We start from the raw sequence: 16,220 nt of genomic DNA, 5'->3' as shown, positions 1-16,220 counted from the left end.
TTGCTTTAGAGACTGCTAAGCATAAATATATATAGTAATATCACAAATTTGCCTCAGGGGCCTTTACGTTCCGTACAGCAAACGACACTCTTTTCGACCCTCGCTTTGGATAAGGCGAAACTCCCCCACTCAAAAAAAACAAAAACCTAAGCTAAGCTGCATCTTTCAAGCGTCTCCGCTGAACAATCCAGTATTCTGTAGAAAGAGACAGCCGGGCAGACAGAGCCCTGCAGGGTTCCTCACAGTCCTGCTCAGGCAAGCAGAAAGAAGCTCTGCTGTCACTCTGAATAAGACAAATTCCATAACAACAGCAGAATAAGTAGCCTGTGGGGGCCAAAACAAAAGTTACAGTATAGGAATGAGGTACTATATATATATATATATATGGGATGGAAGGGAGGATCACATGTTTCACCGTCTTTAATGCATGGAAGAAATGTGATTTTTTTTTTTTCAGTAATCGCTATCACTTATCTAACAGGGCAGATCAAAGCTACGCTGCTGTTCCGCACATTAATTGCACCCTGAACTACGAGTCCCACTTAGGACCAGTGACGGATTGGTTCCTTTGTTGAGTCTTTGGCTTGAGATTTAATCAAACATGAAACATGTATGTTTCGGGAACGAGCTACCCATACACCAGCAAGAAACAGAAATATTTATGTTAAATAAACTAAAACTATAATAACTTAACATATGATAGTTATCAAGACATCATTTTCAAATTGTATTAAGGCCAGGAAATTTCAATTAATTCTGCTTTATGATCTACCTGAATATAACACAGTAAAGGAATCACCTTGGTAGACTATAACATGGAACATGACATGGCCTTAAAAAGAGGAGTGATGCAGGAAATGACCCGAGGATTGAAACCCGCTTGCCGTCACCATTAAAAAATCCCCACTCTAAAAGGACTACTTTCTTCTGCCTGCAACGATTCCACTAATTAGTGCGCGGTGAAGTCAGAGCATCCGGAAATATCTTAACTGTAATTGCCCCGCGATGCCTGGGAGGTGTTGTCTCAACTAATGACAGAGACGCCGTATAGATTCCTCCTCAAACTAAACGTCAAAGAGGAGACAGGCGGAAGCTGCAGAGAACTTTACTCTAATAGATGTTTACATGTGAACGTGTGTGTTGGCTCAGAAAAGGCAACTTTTTACACTTTGACTTTTTTGTGTCTGCTTTATGGAAGCGCGTTATTGTCATCTATTAAAGGTGTTAGGTGATTTTCTAGGAATGTTGGAAAGGAAGCATATTCGCACATACTAAGCAGAGGACCACATGCTGCATCACAAATAACAAGCAGCCGGTTAGGAAAATCTGATTGTGCTGGTGTTTAGTATCACTTCACATCATGTGTTTGGGGTGGTAGCTGTGGGGAAATAGCTCCCTCTAGTGGCCACAATGTGAGCCACACCTCGTCGCAGTGACGGTACTGCATTGACCACACAGCCTTGCCTCAGCTGTCTATTATAAACTGATTGATGCCAAACTACATTTCAAATGCAACCCCAATAGAAGGAAAACAGTTCTTTATGTTGTTGTTTTTTCATCCCATGGAGCGTCCCAGGACAAACAGTTTACTCTTGGTATACGCGGCCGCATTGTCTCATGAAGACAAAGATGTTGACAGGTGTAAAATGGCTCACAATGATCGGTAAAATCAGCGGCTCTTTGACGCGGCGTCCCACATCCTCGCTGCTGCAAAAAAAGCAAACCTCGCTCGACAGGTGGTGCTCCCCGAATGAAAACACACCTGCGGAAAGTCAAACACACCGTCGGTAAGGCCTGTCAACAGCCTCGGGGGCAGATGAGGCACGTGGTCAAGATGCTGCAAAAAAAGATTTGTTTGCTTGTGCATGATTGTGTGCAGTCGGCAGGAGAGAGAGAATGACTGTATTGCACACTGTTTAATTTGATGCTCGCTGAAGATAACCATTTAATCACAAGGTGTTTATTTTCATCAGCTACAACAATGCGGCAGCCGAGCCTCCGGCAACACTCCCTCAACACACCTGCACTGTTGATGTCACAGCAGAGACAAAACCACCGGCGTGTTCAATTCCAAGATTACCTCCTCAAAGGGGGCCACTTCTCTTAACATTTAACAGCGCATGAGATGACTTGCAAGAAGACATATGGATGGATTAAAGAATTATCACCGCTGCCAAAGTAAGTAAACCGCTCGCTCACTCAAAGCAAACTAACTCAAAACTGATTTTGTTTTTCCATTTTGGTGCCAAAAGAGTAGACAGAAGATCTACATAATCTCCACGTACTTCAAAGACATGTGAAAGCACTTGTGCTGTTCACCTTTTTCATCAGCAGAGGGAGACTGGACCACTGTGGGGTTCATGACGGGGTTCAAAGGGACACTGGCCTCATTACGGTCCAAAGCACTTAGGTCACAGGACTGTCATCAGCACGCGCACACACACACACACACACACACACAAATATCAGATGAGAGACAGGCGGGGCCGACACACAGGATAACTAAGTCCATTTAGGTCATCATAGGAAACGGAGTCTTAATATTTTGTTGCACTAACCTGCAGCAGAGTGCCATGTTGCACACGGACGTTTGGACGAGTGACTTCCTCCAACAACACCTACCTGTAGTAACCGTATTTTGTATTTATAATTGTCCATTTTAACTTCATTATTAATGCCCATATCCTTTTTCTAAATAATTAAACAATATAAATAGAATGATGGCTGACTCCAAACTGCCACTTAAAGCAAGGTTATTTGTTACAGTATGTATTTGCAACATTGTAGTTAAAACAACAACGTTCCCCACCAAATCAATACGCCTTACTCCAAAAGCTGACTGAATTAAAATAGGAATACAATGTCAAATCTCAATAAATATGTCACAAACAAAAATTTAATTAACTGATTACATGTCTGATATCTTAAAAACCTAAAAAATGAACAAAAATATCAGGTTTAAAATGAAAAAAAAAGTGCCACTCAGTGCGGAAAAATATTTGTCTGTGTCAGTTCCTTGCTGGCCTGAGTAAGGACAAGTCACAAGTTGATGTTCAGAACAGTGACACAAATACTTGAATTGAATGAAGTGAATAAAGTAATGTACCATAGTCTGTGTGGAGCCTTACACAGTAAAGGAAGAAAAGTTAATGCTGAGAAAACAGGTACATATGAATATATCCAAAATAGACAAATAGCGCAACTCAACCGAGACTTCCTACCAACCGCTCGCCACCATATGCAACTTATTTATTCTTAACAAACCTTGAATTTATATCGTTGTATTTGTTCATTTCTTCATCATGTGCATCTGAGAGTAACTCATTTTGTTCTTAACGACGGCCCGGCGGATCTTTGGGTGAACTTGAGGTAAAGGGTCACCCCACTCTGACCAATCATTTACCTGCTCTCTAAACCTGAAAAGAATGGAGAGGGACTCTCCCACACCTGGAATCCAGACACTCTGCTTGTCTAATATGGTCAGGGCTAGAGGGTCACCGAGTTGGAAATGTCACATTCAGGTTAGCTACATATTTACCATATACCGAAGTCTGATGAACAAAATAATGGTATTCAAGTTTTTTCTTCAGTTTTTGAAACATTTGGGGGCGATTTGATTATTAGTGATTGCTGTCATTTCAACGTTTTTTTTTCTTCCTCTTTGCGAGATTATTTCCTGGTCACCAGGTGGCTACAGGTCAGAGGATTGGGGCCTTTTGGCCGGAGGGGTTACGAGTTTCACCGTCAAGACCAGGGAAAATCTGGATTGAGGGAATAAATGCATCACGGTGTTATGTCCTTTGATGAACTGTTATGAAGATGTCCTTAAGCAAGGCACTTAGCCTCCAACTGGAGCTCACTCGCTAATGATAAACGGCCGTAAGGGTCGTGTGAGTAGCTCAACCACTTGGCTCTAGTTTAGTTCAATTTCATGATTTTAACTTCATGCATTGAATGTCTCTGTGACGATCTACAACCCACCATCATATTGCCCGAGTGTGCAGAACACACAAATTGAGTGACGCTACATAACTGCCGCCCGTGTTCAGGCTGATCAAATCCAGCCTGTTGATGTCTCTCTGTTGGGAGAGCGCCACCCAAATTGACAGTCTGCTGGAGAAATGAAAGAGAAAAATAGCTATTTTGCCATTGGTAACCACCAGTTGAGGGGAGTCTGGAGGGGGAGAGGTTAGTAAAGGAATTGCACATACCAGCTGTTTCTCTGGGACTGTCTAGCAGGACAGTGCACGGCAAGTCTGAACTCTTCCTTCTTCAGACATCTGACACATGAACGAGGCCAAGGGGTCCAATTTAGAGGCAAATGTTGAGCCATTTGTTTTTTTCCTCACCTCATAAAAAATGTCAGATTCCAACCAAGGCCATGTTTAAAGAAAGTCAACTGCAAAAACTGAACAGCAGATGCATTGCCAGCACCACCTTTAAACCACCGGCCGAAGATCAGAAGGTAAATAATTTCAGGTTTTGCGTCACCAGCTCAACCAGACCAGTCAAAAGAGAAATGCCGGTGGCTGCGACCTGATCGGCTATACGGCGATACGTTGGGGCCAGCTGGTGATGACAACGCCGTCATTCTCACTTCCCACAAAGAAGAAACAACGCGGAGATCGGAAGTCCGGCATTAGGAGTGTTGACTTTGGGGATTAGGAACCGGATGGGCAGAAAAAACAGAACAAATCGTCCAGATACTTCTTTGAGAGGCATCTGTAAGTGACTGCAGGGAAACAGAAAACAGCGCTGACATCCTTAAAATAATCCTTTGATCTTTGTGTTTTCTCTCAAAAAGGCTGCATCTGTTACTCTGACATGTCTTTGCTAATACAGTACATTATATTTGTCCCCTGAGGAGTCTTTCATGCACTTATTTATTTATTTATTATTATCCTTTCCGAGATGAGAACTGGCACAAGTACGGGTTATGAGAATTTCTGTGAATATATTGTTATCTCAGGGGAATGGAAGCAAGATAAACCCCAAACAAAATCAGCTAAACTCAGTTAATGCAGCCTTTGAGGAAGGGCAATACTGAATTTAGGTAATAATCTGAGAAGTCGTAGAAACTCAAATTATGTATTTCACAAGCAAAATGTATAAAAATAGTATCTTAGACATAGATCGCTATGTCTACCTTCCATTGTTTGCCTTAGTTGTTGCCTGTAATTGGCATTGTAGCTGGAAATGAGATGTTAACAGCATGGTGAAAAGTGCTGTTGAAAGCACCCTCCATGTTAGAAGAATAGGCTCTTATGTGAATAGGAGAAAGATCGGGTGTTTGTTTGGGCTCGCTTTGTTCCATTAACACGAAAAACAAAAAACAAAAAACAAAACATAAATCTCCTTATTGTGGCCAGGTTGTCTTTTATGTCGGAATTTACTTCATCTTCACCACAACAACAATTTTTTTTCCAACCGGGTAAATTGCGCTTGTTTACCCACATTACTTGAGAAAATTCCTGTCACACACACTGAAAGTCTTTGGCTGGGTTTCAATGGTGACCTCTTTAATGTCTCTCACCCATAAAACAGGCCCGGCAGACAGACTGGGAGACTTGGCTTCAGTACAAACCAACTGTCATCCCTTTGCCAGGAACAGATTGAGACCGCGATGCGCCGAGGCATGTATTTACAGGAGAGTTTCTTTTTTCAGTTTTTCTTATTCATAATTTGTGGCTATTTACGTTCATCTCCCACTTTGTGCACACCATGAGAGTCACAGCTATTTAGTCTTATTTAGAAAACTACCTCATGTATAACACACACACACGCGCGCGCGCGTGCTGTCAAACTCTTACAACTGCCACTGTCTGTAAAGCTCATAATAAAGTTGAATTTCACTCCTTGAGGCACAGACACTACAGAACAATCAAAACACAGCATTTTAGATTCATTACAGATGATATATCCGCCTCGGCGTCTCAGACGGTTTATTTCCGCTCGCTGACTCACGAGTAAAACTTGAGTCATGGCATGAGTCAGGACAAGCGGAGGTGAATCGGAAATGTCTCCCACTTGCAAACAGATGGAGTGGAAATCCAGTCGCTTACTTTACCAGTCGATAACAACCGGGGACGGGCCTTTCGTGTGAGAAGGATTTACAAACATTTATGCCATGTTCACAAAGATGTCGGCAAGATGGCATGCACATCGTTTAATCAGAACAACTTTAAAGAGATTTGGAAACACAAAAGAATGATTTCATCCAGGAAGAGGCTTTCAGTCTCTAAATTGAATGACGTCTCATAGCTGCCCAGCTGCGGTGCTGGTGGGAACCACCCAGACGGTAATTCTAGCTAAAAGAGATTAAGATTAAAAGCCAAAACGGAGTCTGGTTTTGACACTTTTAGGTACAGTTTTTTGTGTGTGTGCATTAAGGTGTGCCAGTGAGGGCCAGTTGATGCTAGATGGGCAAGAATTAAGCCTTGGACTTTACAAATCATTGGGTAATTCCAGCAATGTCAACCAGGCCATTTCCTCAGCCTCTTAATCCCAAAATGAGTGAAGCATGTGTTTGAACATCAAAAGGTCCTGGGACCGTGGCCGTTATGGGAGCATTCTTCTGCGTCTGTGCAAATGAATGGGGGTCATTTCCAGAAGCTTTACTCAGCCGACCAAGCATTAAGTGCCCTCAATTGGTCTATTAGGTTAAAAAAAGAACAAGAAAAAAAGATTAATTACAGTTAAGCATTTTTTTTTACATTGTCAGTCCACGGAAAATGAGGGAAAAATAACATGCCTTGTATTTTCATAGACAGGGAGAATGCTTTTCCCAGACTGCTGAACCAACCCGGTCAGATGTCCAGACCATTCCAATGGAAATTACTTTTCTAGGATGTCTAGATCTATGATGACTGTTATCTGAGTCCAGACAAATACATAAACTAATTTGCTTGGATGTCTATAAACCAATCACAGCTTTCCACATCTTCTAAAAAAGTGTACTGCAGTAGAGCCACGCCCACTTCTTCGGAAAGCATGGCCGACCCGTAAATCAAGAAAGGCTTAAAAGAGGAGATATGACGTCATATCATTGGGGTACAAAACATGCGCAAAAAATCAGGTGAGAATTACAATTCTGAAATTATTGAAAATATATTTTTTTAAAGATCATAAACAAATGCTTTCTCTTTAAAAAAAATAGATTATATATTGGCTGAGCGCACCCAAAGAGCACGTGAATTGACACTATCCCTTTTATTTCTAATTCGTCTGCTGTGACCCTCCAACATCGCAGCTCCAGTTACACTGCACACGTGTCGAAGCTCAAGACCGCGTCCAAGCCTTCATTCAATAGCCTTGGAGTCCAGGAGGAAGCGTAAGGGATATATTCATCTATTTGTCATATTGTTCAAATACATCATGTGTGTAAAGTAAACATAAGATGTTATATACGTATGCACGATAAAATATCATATGAAAGATTTATAGCTTTCAGGATGTTTTTTCATGAAAATCCGTCCTGCGGATTAGTCGGGGATCTGTTAAGTTTTTGCATTCATATTTTCCATCCATTGGAATAGATAGAAAATAATAACAGCTAATAGAGTATTCTAATCTATTTTTGTCATTGCTAATGATGTACGAGTAGAAAATCCACCATTACAGTATTGTTTATGTGCGTGATTGGATTATAATTGGGTTCAGAAAGGGTTAACTAACAGTGGCACATGGTAAATCACACAACTGTACAACTGTATGAAATGATCACAAACTAAAAAGTTGCAATCAATCCGGTGCCGTCATTATCAGCTGTTATCCATTTAAGATAGCTCCATTTATCAATCAAATTATAAACAGGCCTCACAATGAAGCAGATTTATGAACGTGTGCAAACACCACTCACACAAACACACCACTCACACAAACACACTACTCACACAAACACACCACTCACACAAACACACCCCTCCCAATGACCTTTACCCGACCGTGTGTAATGATTCAAATGGCAGATTAAGCCATATTTCTTGCAAAAAGAAAATGTTTGGAACGTACTGAGAGAACAGAGAAGCAGATTGTGCTTCAGGGGAGGTTTGAAATGGATGTTCTGATAGCTTTGTTGCACTGCAGCATCACTATTAGAAATCACTTACTGTCATGACTTTAGCTTGATGACTCTCAAAGAAGGATGTGAACATTTCACCGTCACCTTTCAATCTAGAATGTTTGACACACTAAAACATTTAAGACACTGTGCCATCCCTTTTTCTTAGAGATAAATACATACATGAAAACATAGAGGGTTTGGTAACTGCTGTTTGGAACATATTTCCAGAACCTTTCTAATGTAATGCTACAAGAGAGCTACACTCACCACGTGACTCACTTTCTTTGGGGAAATACTTTAGAAACATATGCAACGGCAAGAGGTTCAACCGAGAGCCCTGAGGTGTCGCAAAGCATTCACCATACATATTCACAAGCAGAGCAGACGCATGAAACACACATTTTCCCCAAAAAGGGACATCAAAGGGAATCGTTCCCTTAGTTCAGCGGATCTAAAGAGCGAGTTGTGGAGGAAGAACCGGGATTACAAAAGAGGAAATTCTGTGGCTTTGCATGCTCAGTGGAACTTCATCTCCATAATCCACTGTAAGCACAGAAACTGTTTGCAGATGAAAGCCCCTGTGCAAGACAAGACGATACAAGCATGCAAAGGCAGTGGTAATAAAACAGAAAACTGCTGACTTGATGAGGACAGCAGCTAAATGTGCTTAAAGCACCTCCAAGAAATTCAAAACATATTATTTATACTTCAACGTTGGGCAACTTTAAGACGAGAACAACTACCAAAGCAATGATGAAGAAAACATATTCTCTGATTCTCGGTTCTGTGTTTTCATAATTGTAATTAAAGGCTCTCTTTACGACATTCTGAGAATTAATGTCGCAGCAAACAATTATTTAATGTGTAAAAAATATAGTGGAGTAATGTCTACCTGAGCAGAGAATGACGTCGCTCTGTGTGTGTTTTTGTCAAAGCTTCTCCGTTCTTTGGTGACAGGCAGCTCAGGTCAACACTGTTAGATCTGTTAGCACTGTTGACGTTGTTTGCACTGTTAGCTGCAAGCCGCCTACTCAGCCGTCGCTAAATTGAGAGCCATGCTCAGGATTTAGAATTCAGCAGCTTTACTGCAGATACTTTTTCTTTGCTATAATGACAAGGGAAGATATTGCACGAATGTGGTACAATTAAATAGTTAAAGAAGGTTTTTATCCATTTACTCCCACGTAAGTCCAAACAGTAGTAAATGTATTTATTCACCGAGAGCCCCTCTCCCCTCAGTTTCTTTACACTGTGTGTAAACTATAATAACAGGGAACTGTGCACTTAACATTTTGATTCAAATTCAAATAACATGTGGTATTATTTCAGACATTTCGGAACACACATGGCCAACCAAGACAGAAAATACTTCTGTTGCCAAGTTTTCTGTTTTATTCTTTCAACTAATGCGGTAGCTTACATTCCCTTTAGTTTTATTAGAACTCACCTTCCCTTAATCATACCCCAGTCGAGCCAGCAGACAAAACAAAGCCACCTCCAGACACTATTGCCAGCTTTGGGCTTTCTGTTGTTACAGGAAAACAATTGTAAAAATGATACATTTGGGTTATTTTCTCAAACTTGATGATTTGTTTACAGGCTAATGAGTACTATCCATGACTAATAACTTGACCTTTATGAGAAAAATTAATGGAGTGTGCCTTTAACAGTATGATACCAAGATATGTTCCAAAGAAAGACCAGGATTGCTTAAATGCTGTGTCAAAGCTACCTAAATAGTCCAGACAAATAGCCTAATTGTAAGATTTTAATTAAAGAAAGAAAATCAATAAAGCAACGGCCTGGACTAAATCAAACAGACCGACTCTGACCAACAAAGGTCTTTCTGCAATGTCCATCTTTTCAATCTTCACCTAAAGCCCAAAACAGACCCCTTACCCCCAGCTCCAAACCCCCAAAGTGAAAACATTCCTCCTTAAATTATCCCATTAGAACAAAAGAGCCTCTCTACAAAAAAAAAAAAAATGGGACAAAAGAGGGAAAAAAAGCATTCCAATCATGTTGGTTCAGGCTTTGCAATACCAAAATACTGCATGTGAAAGAGGAACGGCAGGCAGGCGCACCAAGAGTGTCGCCCCGGGGCTGTGGTTTTGTGTGGTCAGTCAGAGGGGGAGGAGTTTGTCTACCACCTTCCTGGAAACTTCCTGGAAGCTTCCTGGAAACAAGACAGTGCATCTCAGTTCCATTGTTGGCCAGAAATCTGTGCATTCATTTCTTTGACACAAGCGGCAGGAAACAGTGGCACATCAACAGCGTTACAGTCGACGCCGCAGCCTCTTGTACCACATCGCATCCCTCGCCAAGTCAGGTCCACGCCAGGTCGGCAAGAACTCAATAAAAGTAGATTTAAAAAAAAAAAACTATGCTCCTGGGTCGTAAGATGGGGATATCAGAGAGCAACATTAGTCACTGCGAACGGCTCCCATTTCCTTTAAGAAGGAAAACCTGAATAATGGCTCTTTATTCTGCAGGGCAACCTGACAAGCGGGGGAGTCCCAGAATCAAGTGTCAGTGATTGATAAAACATGTTGAGATGATTTCTGAGGGAATAGGGAGAGGGAAAAGACAGAGGTGTTTTCAAACCGTTACGTGATTTATTTCACATCTGTAACTCTTTCATGAAACATTGGCCAAAACAATGACAGCTGACAGTGTAGGAGGAGAGAGAGACGGAATAGGAGAGGTTGCGGCACAATGTGTCTTCTTCCAGACACATAACGTTGCATCTGTGTTACTGAAGGGCCTCGATCATTTAAACAGACGTACAGGGATTTCCTTTACCGTTTATTTGCATTAGTCATGACGCTGAATGGTTACAGACATAAGGAAGTGATATTTGTACAGTCTCAATTCAAATATAATTTTTGTACTTCCTAAAATGACCATATTTTATTATTTTGGTTTATCGCTGATATTGACCTTCATGGGTGTTTTAGGGTTTTCACATTCATACTGGCTGAACACTGCTGCCGGGCAATGAAAGACAAACATACATACAATTTTTTTGTGAAAAGTGGCCAAGGCGGATCACCATAACCTCCATCCAGCATGACAATGTGTTTTCTTAACTTAAGACCAGGTGGTGGAGAGCAATACGCCCCCTGAAGCACTTCCACATTAAGTAAAGCTGGCTTCAGCCTGGGCCTCGCAGAGCATCACCAGAGAACCTGGTTGCATGATTTATGCAGAAATATTAAAAAAGTTTGCTCCATTTCAGTTGACTTTCGCCTGTCCAATCGTTTTTATGTACCTTAAAGTTGTCGGAAACCGAGTCCTTCGCCGTTTACGTGGATGAAGACGCATTAAAATACAAAGTAAATGCTGCGGTACCACAAGCTTCAGTGAAGGACCTGCCTCTGGTTCTTTTCACCTCTGCAGCAATTTTCAAAAATAAATATAACAAGTTGACATAAAAGCATATTTAGAGAGATGTGTACACTATAAATCAAAGAATATGTTAACAAGACTAAGAATCCGAGCATTTGCTGGCAAATTTCAATACTTTTTAGAGTCAGATACTTGGTACTCGAGACACATTTCTTTCTGTATAAAAACACTAACGTTTTATACCTTGCCATACTCTTTTTTTACAACTAAACAAACAGTAAAACTGACAAACATCCCCAAAAACCCACAAGGAAGCACTTATAAACACAGTAAGAGTCCTACAGGATCGTGTCATCTAGACGCTGTGCTACCTTTTTACAGTCCGGGCGGGGTATACAAGTCTGGCCATCCGAATACCTGCTCTCTTTACTCGACCCTCTTTCTGTCCCCTCGCATGTTAACTTTTATGACCCGGTCCCTCAGAGAAATGCATTGGGTGTGTGTGTGGGGGGGGGGGGGGGGACACTTAAATGTTCACAGGCTGTCCTCGGAGACGAAAGACAAGATGGGAAGGCTGCATCCTTTCATCCCAAGACATCAAAGATTTGACCGAGCCGAGTGGGCAAACCCAGACCCACAAGTACAGAGCAGAACAGCTAACGCATTCCACTGCTCACACACACACACACACACACACATCAGCATCAGTGGGCCACCACTGCTACAGGATAAGAAAAGCTTTTTCTTTTTTGCTCTTTACTGTCCCTTTACATGGCACATAATAGTCTGTTTGTACTGCGATTGCCATCACGCAGTGTAACTGTTAAATGTTTGCAATGCTATCACGCTATTCCTTAACTTTATCTTCTTTTTCTTTTGTAGTCATGTCATTTGTAATCTGACAGACCAGCAGAGGGCTGGGGGGGTATAAGTCGGCCATTCTCCTCCCCTTCAGCACTATATATTTTTGCAGAAGCACCGTCACTGACTCCTAGACTGAGCACCGCCCGAGACAATTGTGATTGGTCGAAAGAAATACAAACAAGCCAGAGCATTCTACTTCCCCCCCTATACCAGAATGCTAACGTGTGGAGCCAGACCTTTCATTAGAGCTGACGAGTGGTGCCACGGTTAGAGGACGACCGATTGAAAGGGTGGGACGGACGCTGGCGCTAACTTTAAATTAAGTTTAATAGTGTTAAATATTTTAAAGCTCTGTGGTCGCTGATTCTACAGTCATATCTGACACGTTTTACGTCCAATCATGGTTCTATCTCGAATATTTAACGCAACACTATCAGCTCTTGATAGGAATCGGCCAATTAATTGGTTATCGACCTTTTCCTGCTCCAAACTGTTCGTTAACATTATTGTTCTTATTTTAATAAACTGTCAACCTGTAGTCACCACACTGGAATTCTCAGTGGTGCCAGCCATCTTGTTCCCTATAATATCTGATAAAGCAACCATGTTTTGAAATAATGGGTCAAAAGTTTCCTCAAATACTTTCTTTTCCTAATTTAATTGTGCTCTTGTTTTCTCTCAGGTTATTCCCAACACATTTTTGTTCTGGCTCCAACCGCCCTGGCTGCCAAAATAAAAACAGGTGAATAGTGATTATCATTACTGCCACATGCCTGGCATTAAGTTCTTTAATACTTTAGCTTTCATGTCTACCTTAATTTGGTGCGACATATCTACTCAATTCAGATTGAAACTTCAGAGGTTCTTCTGAAACAGTGTCGGCAGCATTTAGCTGTTCTCGTTGGCCTGCTTACCCGCTCAGATCCGCGTCGCTACACAGACTGGATCTCAGAGTCCTGCAGCGTTTCGGTTGGATGGTGGGAGAAAGTAAGTAAGGATACATGGCTATTGTCTGCTCTGAGGCATTCCCCACAAGCTGTGCCTCTTCACCAAGGCGACTCCACTGTGTGCGAGGGAGACAGCGAAAGCATGCCGGGCCCTCGCCTTCGACTTTAGCCACTGAGCTTATGGCCATTTGGACTCACTGAGGGGGAGCAGAGATAAAAAAAATGAAGTCAGGCCTTGGGAGGTGGGGGGGGGAGGGAGGGGTAAGGGACCATTATCGTCGCGTGAGTGACGGAAATCCTTAACCTCACGAACGTGCGCACACGCACCACAATTTGGAGCCACACACACACACACACACACGCTCAGCTTGACGCAACGGCGGAGGAGGAGGAGGTGCAAGTGTATGTGTGTGTGTGTGTGGCCTCATTTTCTTCCCTCTGACAAACAATGCACCATTCAACTGGAGCACAAATACAACAAAAACTACAAAAAGTATGCGGAGACAGCTACAAATTGTTACAGGAAGGACAGTCAGAGGCTGAATTTCATGAAGCCACACACAAGAGATAAACCATTTTCCCAAAAGCTTTATGAAGCAGCAGGACGAGTTGTTCTTCTCTTCTTGATGTTTCCATTTCATCTCGTTTGTTTTAAGCCTAATTTTTACCACCAAGTGCTTGATGAAAATAACTAACTTTTCACATTTCCACCCTCCTCCTTCTGCAAGAGAAGCAGAAGAATGAGCCCACCTTCTTAATAAAAGTCCAGGAAACTATCCGTCATGGCTTGTTAGTATGTGATGAGCGTTCATGAGCATTTAATAACCCCTGGGTGGGCTCTGGGCTTCTACTCAGCTGTATGATGTCTCACGCCATCACTGGACCAACTTTGATCTTTTGGGTCTTTAAAGCAATGAAAAAAAACTATTTGAGCATTTTCAGTAAAACGTTAGCCTCTGTGATTTTAACCTGCAAAAAAAAAGTATGAGGTACAGCTTTCTATAAGTAATAAGAGAGCCGATCTCATGACCACGCTTCGCTTTTGAGCCCAGATCAGACCTATTAGGTAACTCCGCAGTAACCCAATAGCACTGCCTCGCTCTGTGGGCTGAGCGGCGGTATGCGCGGCCGGAATGTGTCCAAATACCTGAGCGGTGGCGGGAAGAAAAAAAGACGCATGGAAGTAGGTAAGGAGCAGGAAGTGGAGGCAAACGCACACACACCTCGTGTGAGCCAACGCGGTCCCGATGGCTCTTTCTCCTGACGAGGTTCAAACACTATAAACGACGCACTGAACCTTGAACCTGTTCGACACACACACACACACACACACTTCCATCCACCTCGTCCCGCATCCTTAGAACAATCGCCTGCCGTGGGCCTCAGCTCTCCCCTGAGTGTATCAGGAAGTCTTTAGCCGCTTTGACCTGGTGTACTTTTCACCCCATTGTGTGAAGTGAAGATTCGGACTCTTGGAAAGTGGCCAGCATCTTAATCGCAGTCCCTGTGGAACCCGGAAAGACACACCTCACCACTTTATTTCTGTCCTGGCCCAGAGACATGGTCAGGAGCCTGAGGACTTGGTTTTTAGTGGGAGGGGAAGTGAGAGGTTTGACTTGCCCTCAGGGCAAGCATGCTGCGGGGGTGTTGGGGTTAAAAAAATAACTAAAAACATCCATCAACGCAGTGTTACAGCAGGGCCGTTGTCATCAGATTCTGCAACTTTACAGGAGATACTGAGGAAACATGCTTGGATGCCTTGATTGATGCTCCCTTTCTGGTTTATTGCACAATAAATCACCTGTAATTAGTCTTTACTCACTAAGTCAATTCTCGTCTGGATCCTTGTCATTGGCCTTGGCATTTACAAGCATTAACTGTTAAGAAATTACATCGAATCATCTTGCAGCTCGAGGGAGACGTTGAAAACATACAGTTGCAGAACTCTTAACTCTTTTAAAAGCTGGGAACGATTTGAAGGCTGTAAAAATGACTGAGGTGGGACGTGTGACACTTAAGTGACTTCCTGTTGTTCCTGGTGCTAGGCCCAAAACATTAGAATCCGACCTAGGTCGGTCCGATACCATGAGTCAGCATTAGGATAGGCGAGCAGCCTTTTGACCGCAGTCCATTGTTAACAAACACTGATTACAAGAAATCCCAAAGAGGTCTAAGGGCTGACATTTGCTTCACTGTCTTGCATTAGAGAGTTGATATTTTGTTTTTATGATAAGGGATTGGTATTTTTTCATAAATCACTTTTTGACATTTTTTAAAACAATAAAATACTGTTGAGAGCAAACCATGTAAATGAGCCAACGCTTAAACATCCTTTACAAACTTGAACAAAAAAAAATAAAAAATCACACAGACATTCATATTTTCTAAAGCTAAAAATCCACATTTTGGCTGTAGTGTCATCAAGTTAGAAGACTGAATGAATTTAAATATGTACTAAATTATTCAAATTTCATCCCTGAAAAAACGTTTGCCTAAAGGTCACACCTTAAGTAATACACTGCTTCCATTACTTAGTTTTAACTGGCAGAATGCATACAGTAAAAAAAAAAAAAAAGATTATTTTCTGACTACATATGTTTAATACCTGAAGGTCTTGATCATCTGACGGCAGTGTGCACTCGTAAGAGCATGCCAGATTCCAGCAGCTAAAACAACAATCTTTAAAGAAAGAGCTGAAGACAGCTTTTCTACGACCAGTCTGAATTGTAGGAAGTGAATGAAGAAAACATGCTTTCCCTACACAAATGGAAAGGAAAGGAAAAAAACTAAAACTGTACACAGTCTAACCAAAAAGCAGCTATAAAATGAACCACGAAACCACATGGATCCAAACCACAGACCGTACACTGTGTGCTTGAGCTCTCTAATCTTCCCACTTGAGCCATTTTCACAGCAGCTTCGTAACCCACGTCACTCAAACAGAAAACCACCAAGAACAAGGGAAATGACTTCTGGAAAATTGATTCTGTTCAGACAGG

This window comes from Anarhichas minor, unplaced genomic scaffold (assembly GCF_050575085.1).
Source record: "Anarhichas minor isolate MPS153535 unplaced genomic scaffold, ASM5057508v1 ptg000004l, whole genome shotgun sequence".
Taxonomy (NCBI): domain Eukaryota; kingdom Metazoa; phylum Chordata; class Actinopteri; order Perciformes; family Anarhichadidae; genus Anarhichas; species Anarhichas minor.
This window is presented reverse-complemented; position numbering follows the sequence as displayed.